General features: G+C 40.2%; 1 protein-coding gene across 3 annotated transcripts in view; it reads left to right on the forward strand.

The window, feature by feature from the left end:
• LOC110296910 (regenerating islet-derived protein 3-beta) overlaps positions 1 to 13,319 on the forward strand; it is a 122,028-nt gene that overhangs the window by 8,680 nt on the left and 100,029 nt on the right. The window contains exons 2-3 of one of the 3 annotated variants that reach the window (XM_029478853.1): positions 2,439 to 2,446; positions 3,514 to 3,750. The exons of 1 other annotated variant lie outside the window; for it this stretch is intronic. The gene's annotated coding sequence lies outside the window, so the exon portion shown is untranslated. The remainder of the gene's footprint in view (positions 1 to 2,438; positions 2,447 to 3,513; positions 3,751 to 13,319) is intronic. One more of the 3 variants, XM_029478852.1, reaches the window with a different exon arrangement.

Consider the following 13,319-nt stretch of genomic DNA (forward strand, 5'->3'; position numbering starts at 1 on the left):
TGTGTGTGTGTCTGTGTGTGTGTGTCTGTGTGTGTGTGTGTGTGTCTTTCTCTGGTCTCTGTCTCTGTCACACACACACACACACACACAGGCACAATCACACACCTTTATAATACAGTCCCTTGGCTCCCATAGCAATACAAACCATGGAGGAATACAAGTAAACAATTTCTCTTTGACTAAGCATGTAATATATAGAAATAAATTCAGAAGATACATCCTTTCCAGGGTTTAACCCAGCATATTTGGAGGATAACCTTAATATATAGCGTAGCCAAAGCCTTTGGCATGTTAGTGAGTTACCTTGTGAATTCATTTCCTTGAGACAAGGATTAGAATTAGCAACTAAAGAGGGACACGGACTGTTACACATCTGAGTAAGTAGGAAGACATTGTATTTTGGTGGAAAAAAATCCTGTCCTGTCCTCTGCATCAGAAAATAATGAAAACAGAACAGAAGGAAAATAATAAGGCATTTTGTAGTCCAGGTAAGCTTAAGTGCTGGTTAGCTCAACGTGATGGTTTCATGCAGGAAACAGGGTATATTAAAATCTTTTCTATAGAAGAAGATGAAAGGCTTTATAGACATATTGGTACTATGTTGCTTTCCTGGAAATTTCTCTGAAGACAATATATATCTGATGACCTCCTTGGAATATCATGTTTCTTACAATGGCTATACTTAGATTTAAAATACTTTGGCATGAACCATTGCATATGCTAAGAAATTTATAGTTTTTTTGGCTTTCAGATCCCTTGCTCCACAGTCCAGAGAAATGTCCCCACCCTCCCCACACCCCACAGTTCAAGGATAGGTATCTTGTATCCTATAACAAAGAGTCAATCTCTGAGAAATTTTCAATGAATCTGAATCTGTGCTTGCTTAATTAACGCATACCAACTCAGGACATTCATAGGAGAAACACTCTCGGGCACTGCACAATTATGATGCACTGGAATAACTAGGAATCTCTAGTGCAAGATGTAAGACATCTCACCCTCGCAGAGACAAACAAATGCATGTTGGGCGGCAGAAATGTTGTGCCTTGCTTGCTTTGGTCTTGTTCTGGCCTAAGATTTCTTTAGAAAGCCTTTGTAATTATTGTAAACAGACAGCAAGACACAGATTCTTGTCTCTGGAGTGTTTTGTGTCTGCTGCAGTCAGACCTGACCTGTAGCATGTGGTCAGAGTGGGAAATCACATCTAGAGAACGTTCCTAAGTGTAGAGAACAGTGTATTCCAGGAGGTGCTTTGTGACTTTCAATGTACAGCAGTGTGATGGCAGATTTGGGTCGGACACATTAATTTTTAAAAACTAATAGCAGGGGCTTAGGAGAGACAGCTTTGTCAGCAAAGTGTTTGCCTTAGAAGGACTTGAATTTGATCCCCAGCTCCTACTCTGAAATCCCAATGTGATGGCACACACTTGGCACTTGAAATCCCAGTGCTGGGGAGGGAGAGATAGCTTGCTGACCATCTACCCTGGCTCCTAGAACTCCAGGCCATGGAGAGACCCTGTCTCCAAAAGATGTTGAATGATGTTCCTGAGTAGCAAGAGCTGACCATGTCTTCTGGCCGGTATGCATGAAAATGGGCTCAAGTGAACCACCTTCACACACAAACCTATAGGTACATGAACAAACACATGTGCACACAAATACACATAAAAATTATCAAGAACCCTTTACAAACTTGTGGGATAATTGATAATCTTTTCTTTAATTAAACTCAACATGGTGGGCCCTGTTGTCCTTATGAACCTAAAATCTGCGCTCATTTGCAGTATTTTCTGTTCTCAGCAACATTCGCTGCTAACCCTTGGGCATATGTGTTTCAGACAGCACACAAAATATTCCTGCTGGATCTCCTTGCTCCTGTCATTCCTATGACCTGGAATTCAAATGGGGAGAGAGCTTGGCTGAATCAATGCACTGTCCACACTGACATTGCTCAACTAAAGCGAATCTAGGGAAAATTTAAATGGAGGGCTTGTGTAGTAGAAAGGCCTCACGCAGGCACCCAATCTAGGTTAGACTCTACATCTTCTCTGGTTCCAAAATTTAGTGGTGAACACAATTTTTGATATTAGAAAGCTGACTTTTCATGAAGCTGAGGCAGGGACTAAGTCAGGAAAGTGGCCTCTCTCCTTTCAGGCTCCAGAAAATTCCTCTGAATGTATTTCCTGCATGAAAGCTGTCTCTGGACTACATTGTTTTAATCCCACCTAGTGTCCCTGTTACTCACATGCTCTATTTTACAGTGTTTAGTGCCCTGTGGGTGACCAGGTTCTAGTTACGAAAGAGAGAGTCTCTGGTGGGTGCTAATGCATGGTATCATCATCATTTTGTTTAAACCTCTGAACCCACCGATAATTGATGACAACTTTTTCTACTCTCTTTTCCAAAATCTGCATTCTGGTGCCATCCGCTTATGGAAGGAGTTAAGGTAAGCTTGAAGTCATGAATGAGAAGAGTTGTCAGCTTTCAATCCTGCTGTTGACTGCTGGACTTTTGGAGGGTCCTGCCTGTCTTTGTAATCCTCATGCTTGGCATCCTTCCTAACATCATGAAATGGGTTTTACATGTCCTTATATCAAAGAAGAACAAATAGAGCAAATACAGGTACAGAAGGTTCAATAAATTATACAAATTTACAGAGCACATAATCAGTGAAATTCACATTTAGTTGGCCATGTCATTGTCCTCAGAGTGAGTGAGGTGTCTGATGACACAGTGCTTCCCTCAGCAAAAAGGAGCACCAGGGAGTTATCACAAAGACTTTGGCTGCAGTGATGCAGGAATCTAAGCCACCCATCATCCTAGCACCATTCAAACCTATTCCCAGGAATTTAGAATATGATTTTCATTCTCTTTTACAAATGTACACATCTTTTTTCACAGTCATCATTAAACCTTTATTTGCCATATGAAATGCTTGCCTGCTCATCACAAAGTCAAACAACCCTCTAAAGAAAACCACAAGGGGAAAGCACCAGGTTTGTTCTTCCAGACTCTGACAGAGTTCATTCTCTGCATCTCGGCTGCATGGAACTGAAGAAGTAGGGTTTGTAGCCTGCCCTCTTGAGTTACAAAGACAATCATGACAGAGCAACGAGAAGTAGAAACCCAGTATTGAAGAAAACAAATCTTCAGATTTGAAGAATTTAGGTGTAGTCCTAGGAAAATGAGATTTGGGCATTAATTCTGAAGTAGAAAGACAGGTCTTATTTTGGGAGCTGTAAGCGACAAGCCTCAGTGTGGCAGTTAAAAGTAACAGGTCTCAGTGTGACAGATGTTTCTAGACCCTAAAAGTCTATTTTAAAACAAAATAAAGGTTGCCTAGAATCTTGTCATATCATGTAAAAAGGTGTGTGTATGTATGTGTGCACGTGTGTGAATATTTAGGGGTGTTGGTGGTGATGACTTGTTCTAGTTTTCTTTCAATAACTGTGATAAAATATTTGGCTAGACCTCCTGGGGGAGGGAAGGGTTAATTTCATATTTTATTTCCAGGTCACTGTTCACCATTGAGGGAAGGTAGAAAGGAACCGGGAGCAAGCTTCACAGGATTCCTCTCCGATCAGAGTTGTAACACTTTCACAGGGAAGAAACCATTCACAGCCTGAAGCAGAGCCCTGGTGAAATGGTCCTGCAGACTAGGGGAAAACATCCCCTTCAGAGTGCAACATTTACAACGATAACCTGAGCATCTCTGCTGTACCTTATCTCAACAGAGGATGATGGATTCAGGTACTCTACAAGAAAGAATGCTTCCCTTCCTTGCATTGATTCTCAAGTATTTTGGTCACAACAATAACTACAGTGATTATAATGACAAGCATTTGGTCATTTCCTTCTTTGCTGTCTGTTTGGGCTATCTGTTTCCACAGATAAAATACAATGCCCAAAACTAAATTGTATGACTTTGAGTTATGATTTAGCTTATGTAAAAAAGATATCTCTCTCTTTCCCTCCCCCTCCCCCTCTCCCCTTTCTCCCTTCTCCATCCCCTTCACTCCCCCTCTTTCATTTCCACATAGGCTTTTTTTCCAGGTATCCAGTTAGAGTTTCCCTATAGCTGGTGGGTTTAGGGCTCCAACTCTTCCTATCCTCAGTTTTCATGTTAGTATAGCAAGTGGGGTAAAGGGCAAGCAGGAGAAAAGAAATCAAGAGAGACAAGGATAGAGGCGTGATGAGGGAAAGAAAACAGGAAAACAAGAGGGGGAACCAAAAGAAAATGAAAAGTTAGGATAGAAAGTAAAAACAGGGAACAAGATGGGGAGATTGAGGAAAGGGGAGAAAGGGAAAGGAGGGGAGGAGAAGATAGGAAAATATTAAGGGGAACAGAGGGGAAAGGAGAGGAAGGACGGGGTGGGGGGCAAGGCAGGGCAGGGCTTTGAGAGCAGGGAAGGAAAGGCAGAGAAAGAGGGAGGGAAGAAGGAAAGGAGGGAGAGGGGAAGAGAAGGAAGGAAAATGGAGCTCTATATTTTTTGCTAGGTGAATATGGTAGTGAAAACCTATAATCTCAGCCCTCAGGACAATTCAGCAGGAAAAAAGTATGTTTGAGGGTAGCCTGGTATACATAGTGAGATCCTGTACCAAGAAGCAAAATAGTTATTATTCATATTTTTACTAAAACTGGTTGCTGGAACTTACAGTTGTAAAGTCAGACCTATAGCTTGATTGGTCAAATACCATTGGAAATGGAGGCATTAGTTAATTGTGATTTCTCCTCTAATTGTAGGATGTCATAACAGATACCTTGACTCTCAAAATTAATGTGCTCAGGAAACCCGTGCCAAAACTAGAAAGTTCACAAAGATAAAGTGCAGAGGTCTAGAGTGACTTATGGTTGATGCTAGTATATAGACACCGGTCAACACAATGCTGACCCAGTGTGCATCACTGTCTTTGATAGTCTATGAAAGTTTAGCTGTCAACTCTAGAATCTCTGATGTGCCTGGATAAAGCAGAAGTCAAGTAAGTGCACGTGTCCTTGAAAATGTTTCATAAGCAATACAGGGAACAGCACAATAGTGGTAATGGGAGATGCTCACACAATGATCAAAAGTGACCTCAGAGAGCACTCACAGCCCAGAAACACCTCTTTATTATTATGATGCCCATGTTTGTTGAATTTTTAATCACAAGTAACCCTTGAAGCAGTAGATAATTGTGATTTCTCCTCTAATCATAGGAAGTCATAACAGATACCTTGAATCTAAAAATCAATGTGCTCAGGGAAACCATGCCTAAACTTCTAAGTCAGAAATAGAAAGTACACAGGTTTGCAATGTGTTACTATGGTTGTTAATCATAACGTGAAGCTAATAATAATAATAATAATAATAATAATAATTTCTTAGAAGTACATAGGCCAACTGAGAGAAATGAAGGGGCACTGAGAACAGAGCTCTTTGTCTTGGTTTTCAGACTGATATAGTACCAGCTGAGATACATGCCTCTGGGCTGGCTATGTGACCTATCTAGGGTGGCCACCATCTCCAACAACCCCAAGGAGTTTGCTTGTGACTGTGGTATTGTGGCTCTTTTTGTTCTCATTCCCCTGAAGTACACCCTTAGATAAAGATGTGCACACTAATGATAGTTTCAGTGCTACTGCAGAAACAACAGGAGACACTAGGGGATAGGATTGCAAAGAATGGAAAGTAAACCTGGCACTTATCATAGGGAGAGTGAGGCTGAATATAGCTTCAACATGATGCTTAGGCGAGAAACTGTGTGTAAGTGGAGTCTCAGCAAGAGTTCACAGTGCAGTACCTATTTGTCTTTGGCTCTAGGCTTTCCTTGTGTGGTGGTCATGCTGATATGTGGTATAAGTCCCTAGTACTGAGACATTTTCATGTCTTTGCAGAGTGTGTGTTAGCAGAGTCAAATCAGTCTTTCCTAAATAGCACAAAGGGGAGCACCCCCATCATTGAAAAATGTTAGCAATGTTCTGCTGAGATCTCGAACAGAACATTGTATAGTTCTACTGTATAGTTCATTGTAGTTGTATAGACTGAAGCTGAAGGAGAAAAAGAAGCCACCAAGTGCAGTGCCTGCCCATTGCAATGTTTACACCATGTTGTGGGATGACAATCTTCATCATTTCAGGCCTCACTACAGAGAGGGTAGCCTCTTGCCACATGTCACAGTTTGAATATGAAATTTCCCCAAAAGCTCATTTGTAGAAGGCTTGATCCCACAGCACTCTTCAGAGGTAACTGCATCTTGAAGCCTCTAACTCATCAATGAATTAACCCTTTCATGAGTTTATAGATGAAGGGGTTATTAAAGCTGATATTACTGAGCTTGTGTGTGTGTGTGGGGGGGGGGGTCACAAGGCTCACCTGATATTAATTGAAACTTTGCCCCAAGCCAGGTTCAGCACCTGTTCTAAGTTAGGTTTTTATAGCTGTGAAGAGACACCATTACCAAGGCAATTTTTATAAAAGAAAACATTTAATTAGGGCTGGATTACAGTTTCAGACCATTACTCTCATGGTGGGAAGCATGGGAGTGTGCAGGTAGACATGGTGCAGGAAGAGGAGCTGTGACTTCTACATCTTTTCCCAAAGGCAGCCATGAGAAGCCTGTCTTTTGAAGGCAGCCAGGAGGTAGGTCTCTACACTGGGCTTTAGCACTATCAGGCCTCAAGTCCAAACCTACAGTGAAATACTTCCTCAAATAAGGCACACCTTCTCCGATAAGGACACATCTCATGATAGTGCCACTTCCCATGAGTCAAGCATATTCAGATAAGGACATACCCTGTCTCATACACTACAACAGCAAAGAAATATACTGGGCCCCAAAGAAATGGGAATTTCCCCAGGATCTCATTCTGAGAGAAGACAAAGGGGCAGTCAAAGGGAGATATACCTCCTAGGGAAACATGTTTTGGGGAGAAGGAAATTTGCAGCTTTGTCAGACAACCTTATAGGATGAGACATCAGCCCACATGTGACATACTTCAACTAAGATTGCTTAGTTGTATATATACTTGGCCCTCTATTTAAACAGTAATCTTACTTTAGGACCCAAAGGACTTAAGCTTATTTAATACCTTTGTCCTTTTTCCCACTCTGACTACATCGAATAAATCTCCATTTTATACTTTCCACTATTAATTTAGGCTCTTTTAATTAGCTTATTTTTAATGGGTATTATGGTGGTTTGAATAAAAGATGTCTTCATAGGTCCATAGGGAGTGACACTATTTGGAAGTGTAACTGTTGAAATAGGTGTGTCATTATTGGAGAAAGTGTGTCACATTTGTTTCCTGCTGCCCAGTCAATGTAGAACTCCTTTTTCAGCACTGTGCCAGCATGCATACCATCATGTTTCTTGCCAGATAATGAACTAAAATCTGAGAAATTGTAAGCCAGTTCCAAGCAAATATTTTCCTTTATATGAGTTGCCTTGGTCATGGTGTCTCTTCATAACAATGAAACTGGCATAGCCCTGCCAGTCCCTGAACTCACTATGTACACCAGGCTATTCCGAAACCTATAGAGATCTGCTCACCTCTTCCTTCTGCCACCACACCCAGTTGCAGTTCAACATTTCAATAATCTGATAGGCTGAGATAAACAAGTATCTCTTTTGCATCTTGATTTCTGATCATTTGCAGTGGGGCCTACTTGGAGGAGTTGGATGTCTATGGGAGAAAGATATCTTTTCTGTGGATCTCTCCTTCCTTTTCTTTATTCATCCTCCCTTCTCTGTTTTTTTCTATATCCACACCCCTGCTTTTCGGGCTGCCCTGTGGAAAGATTACCTCCTCCATACATTTCAACTTGCCCAAAGCTCAACTTGTTCACAGCCCAAATCTCTGGAACCAGCTGACATTGAGCTGGAACTTCATCAATTCTGAGCAACCAAAGCAAAGCAAACCAAAAATCCAAAACACCTTTTTCCTCTTCAAGTTGCCTATTGTCATAGCAATGCAAAACCGACTAAAGCAACCATAGCGTTGTTACAGAGAGACCAACATGGATGAGCACTTATAGCCAATCCGAAGTGTTTATTCCTGTTGGCTGGGACTACACTCACGTATCTGGAACCTAAGTGCAGGCTGGAGTGTTTACAGAAAGAGTAAGAGGCTTTTAAAGGCAAAAAAATACCCCACATCTTGGTGTCTTCCTCGACTGCTGCAGGGGAAGCTTTGCACAAGTGTGCACTTTAACAGAAACTAAGCGAAGTTGGTTGGGGCATTTTAACCTTGGGTTCCTAGAATAGTTGAGTAATTTTCTAGGAGGTTCTCCATCAAGAAGATCAAATTCTAGTTAAACCTGAAATGGCCTCATCAACAATACAAGATGGAGAAAGGGAGTATTCTTTGATAATGAAATAAAACAAGAATTTCCAGTAAAAAAGGGGACTTGATTTTGTTCTTCCCACAAACTCCCATATGTAGAGTCATCAGGAAGACAGGCTCTGAAAGACATGTGGCTCCAAGCAGCCAAGACATACAGCAAAGTTCCCCCAAGCTTAACTTTCAGGTCTCCAGTCATCCACTCAGACAGACTCCAGTGTTCTTGCATGAAGTTAGGATATGGAGAGCTATCTGCCTACTGCAAGTCTCCTAAACTCCTTGTTTTTTCCTGAATCCCACATGCTGCATCCTTCTTTTTCTTCTAAGTGGATATTCAGAGTGGGAATCTTAAGAAATGGGGGGAAATTGTGGGAGATACTATGCACCACTTGTTAATTGAATACCATCTGCATCACCTACTTGAGGCTTCAAGAAATTTTGGAAGACTTGGGCTAGAGAGATAGTTCCATGATGGAGAGCACTTGACACTCTTGCAGAGAACCCTAGTTTGGCTCTCAACAACTACATGGCAGCCCTCACACATAATTCATGGCCTTCTACATGCATGTGGGGGCAAGTGTGGGGGCAAATACATACCTACTCTAGGGACTTACAAATATACACCAGAGAGAGAGAGAGAGAGAGAGAGAGAGAGAGAGAGAGAGAGAGAGAGAGAGAGAGAGAAATTTAAAACTGTACCTTGTGGTATATATCCATAATCTTAGATATTCAGGAGGCTGAGGCAGAAGGATAACCCTTCTTCTTGTATGGGTTGCTGAGTGACCTGGGTAACTTAGCAAGGATGTGTTTCCTATAAATTTGAAATGTGCCCCCCCCACACACACACAGAGAGAGAGAGAGAGAGAGAGAGAGAGAGAGAGAACGAAAGATATATCTTTCTCAGTGCTGATGGACTGCACAGTCATAAGCTCTATAGTTCTATGCTTAGTCCCTAACAACTGCATCACTGGAAAGAAAAATGTAAAAAGCTAGAGACGATGATATATACTTGCTATGGCAGCACTCAGGAGACTAATGAAGGAGGATTGCTATTAATTCAAAATCAGGTTGAACTCTAAAATGGGTATAAGGCCAGCTTAGGCCATGTTGATTCAAACATTAAAAAGAAACAAACAAGGAAGCAAACACCCCACACCTCTCTGAAAGTTCCCTAAGGGGGAAAAAGTGTAGCGTTTGATAACCATACTATCTTTTTTTGGTTTGTTTTTAGACAGGTTCTCTGTGTATTCCTGGAATTCACAATGTAGACAAGGCTGGCCTCAAACTCATAAAGATCCACCTGTTTCGGCCTCCCAAGTGCAAGAATTACCTAACCAAATATATTGCCTTAATGATAATTAAACCAAATGTAGCTATACCAGGTATTCTAGAGATTTAAGGCACAAGAACAGAATCTTAGACAATATTAATGTGCATCTGGAAAATTATGAGTTCCCTCATATTTCTGCTAGACACATGAGCTGGCATTAGTAATTTTAAAGAATTCGGTAATGCACAGGGGAGACAAATTTTCAAAATCAAAATGTCTGTTGATTCATAAAATATTTTTAATATTTTAAAGAACTCTATTAGTTAAAGAACTATATTAAAGAACACACATATATACGTGTGTTGTGTATGTGTGTGTGTGTTCCCTCATTTAAAAATGTATCGGCTTCATTCTCCTGAATAAAATTTCAGAGGTTCCCATGAGACCTTGACTCATGCTGGCATTGGAATGTCTGTATTGACTTAGTCACAAGAGAATTTTAGTAGACCAATGATAATCCCTTCCTTTGTGTTATAAACCAAGTTTTAATTGTTGTGATGATGAATTCTTTTTCTTCCACTGAGGCTTTACGACAGGCAAAGCCAGGAAAGCAAGACTTCCTGCTTTCTTTCACTCTGGCCATTTGGACCTCAGATCCTGTCAGAGTGACAAAGGGCACAGGCGAGATGTTTAAGTGTTGACCCGTTCTTCTCTATGCTATCATGATGCCCCCATGAGAAAATTCCTGTACACATTCTGTTGTGTACCCTTACTCTTTCCCTGTAGAGCCATTCTCACACATTCTATGATCTTTCTACCATTCTTAGTCCTTTTTTCTCATTGTTGTGATAAACTCCCTGATAAGAGATGCAGTAAGAAAATGAAGGTTTATTGTGGTTCGCTGTTTGGGAGACAGACTCTGTTATGACAAAGAAGGCATGAAAGAGGGACCATCGCATCCCAGGTCAGGAGGCAAAGAGAGAGAGAGAATGTTGGTGCTCAGTTGGCTTCCCCCTTTCCCCTTATTTGTTTAGTCCATGATATCAATCTATGTTGCTTCCTACATTCAGGGTGAATCTTTTCCCTTGGCTAAAGCACTCATAGGTGATTCCAGGTCTAGGCAAGTAGACAATGAAAATGACCCATCCCAGTTCCTCTCTAGACACTTCTGGTCAAAATTCTTGGTCAGGATGTAAACTGCAAGCAGTTTCCTCTGCCATCCTCGTTCCTGATGCAGCATCCAACACACACCAGTGTTCTTGCTTCTCATAAAGCATCTAGAAATGTATGAATTTGTCAGTGAGTGTCAGCCTGACTTTTGATCTCTTTGCTTCAGGAAAACAGCCAGGTCCTCTCCGATGATGCCAGTGAAGCTCTAATTCTTCAAGGTGATGCCCAGAGTATTGCTTGATCCTTAGAAAACACATAACATTTTTTAGCTGAGATGTAAATGAGGGTTTTCAAAGCATTCACCTGCTCTGAAACTCTGCTTGAAGCCTCTTAAAGAATAACCAATTTCAGCATTCTCCCAGGTGCCTAGCACTCTCTAAGTTGGGCTAAGACAAAGTTGACATATTGAGATGATTATAAGCTAGAAACAATAATTTATTCTGTAAATTTTATTCATTCTTACTCAAGATATGTCATATTTTTGGATTCATATATAATACACTGTAACATCTCAGAAGGCTGAATGTTCTGAAAAGTAGAATAAAATACAATGTGCACATTGTCACAAATTTTCTTTAATATTTTTTGTGCCTCACTTTATGAAAAGACCTGATACCTGACAAAGTTACAAAGAGGTTATATAAATGTTAAGATAGCAATTTATTTATTTATTTTTCCTTGTCTACAATTTAGGTTATCTTTGTGGTAGAATAGTCTGAGAATACAAATATATTTAAGATAAACAAACTCAAACCAAATAAAAACCATTGTTCAATTTTTATGTGTAATTTAAAATTACACATAAATTAGAAGTCCTCACATGCATCTATTCCACAGGGTATGGCCCTGACAAAGCAGTACACCTTCACTCTGCCAAGCTGATTGAGTTGAGCATGTAGTGTCCCTCTTGCCTTGGCTGCTGTGTTTAAAATGGTAAGGCTGACATTTTTTTCTAGAAAGTTGGATGAGAGACAAATCATTCTGCTTACTCATCCAAAATCTCACCAGCTATCAGAAAACACACAATATTGGAAGAGACGTTATCCACAGTAGCAGTGGGAAGCAAGTTCATCATACAATCCACATATATCTACAATTTTCAGAAGTCAGAGGCTAGATAGAAACATTCATGAGGGAAAATGAAACTAAGATGAGAACTCCAAATATATTGGTAAGAAAACAACTCCTAGGATATTTACAGCAAAACGAGAAGAAGGCAAACCCAGGGGTGTGGTCATTTGCCAAGTATGAACCTGACTCAGACATCCTGGCTGTTCAACCCTTTCTTCTTTCATCCCAATGGTTTACTAGCTATTTTTCATGTTTGTGTCTTCATGTCTAAAGTAGAGATTAAAAATAGCATTACAGGCTTCCAAAAAGAGACACAAAGCAGCTGATTGTTTTTGTTCTTTCAACTCCTTCTAGGTTGTAATGAGGATGAAGTCGGCCCATACTTATAATGATTCCAGAATTGTCCTGGCACAAAATAAATGCTCTACCAGTATTATTTGTTTTTTTTTTTATCACGGTTTAGGATGTGGCTATATAATAAAATGACTTTCTGTGCTGATTTCCCCGGACACAAACAGGAAAGGAAGGGTAAATAAACAATATCTGAAAAGCTGATACTAGGAGGTCCTAGTCTACTGAAACAGTTCTTGAACCCTCTAACTTCATATGTTTGTTAAATTAGGAACTGCCTTCATGATCCACATCAAATTAGTTCAGTTAGTTCTCTTCTAGAAAATGTCTCAGTTGATGTACCAAAACAGAAGGGAAGCTAGGGGCACATTACAGAACTAATAGACATGTATCAGAAAGTTTATATGGTAAATTTCACAATTGAGGGGATATAAAGGACTTTGAGATTAACACCAATCACAGCTATATCAGACCCAATTTTGGTTGCCAAGACCCAGGTTGGAATGCTATCAACCACTTGTAACTCCAGCTCCAGGGGATCCAACACCATCTTCTGGCATCTTTAAGTACCTATACTTATATGCACAATGTTCTCACATGGGAACATATATTCAAATAATTAAAAATAATTTAAAAAGTAAATTTTGCAATTAACAGCAAGTAGATGAACTATCAAGTAAATATCTATATGAAATTCTAGCACTAGGTTGGAAGAATGCAAACATGCACCAATTAAGAGTGAAATTATGAAAGCCAGTCTTACTGGTTAATATACACATTAAAAAAAAGATGAAAGGAAAAGGTGCCATGTAAAAATAGGGAGGTGCTCAGGGGGTGGTGGTTCATGCCTTTAATCCCAGCACTCAGGAGTTATAGTCAGGTGTGTCTTTATGAGCTTGAGGCCAGCCTGCTGTACAAAGTGATTTGTAATAGAGCCAGGACAATTATATAAAAATTTTGTCTTTAAAAAGACAGCTACACAATGAAATCATGTTGTGAAAAACTAACTAACTAACTGACTAACTGACTAACTGACTAACTAATTAACTAACTAATGTCTAACATGTGTGTGTGTGTGTGCTTGTCTGTTTGTGTGTATAGGTGCTATACCAAATGGTCCCAAGAAACACTCACTAA

Source organism: Mus caroli, chromosome 6, assembly GCF_900094665.2.
Source record: "Mus caroli chromosome 6, CAROLI_EIJ_v1.1, whole genome shotgun sequence".
NCBI classification, from domain to species: Eukaryota; Metazoa; Chordata; class Mammalia; order Rodentia; family Muridae; genus Mus; species Mus caroli.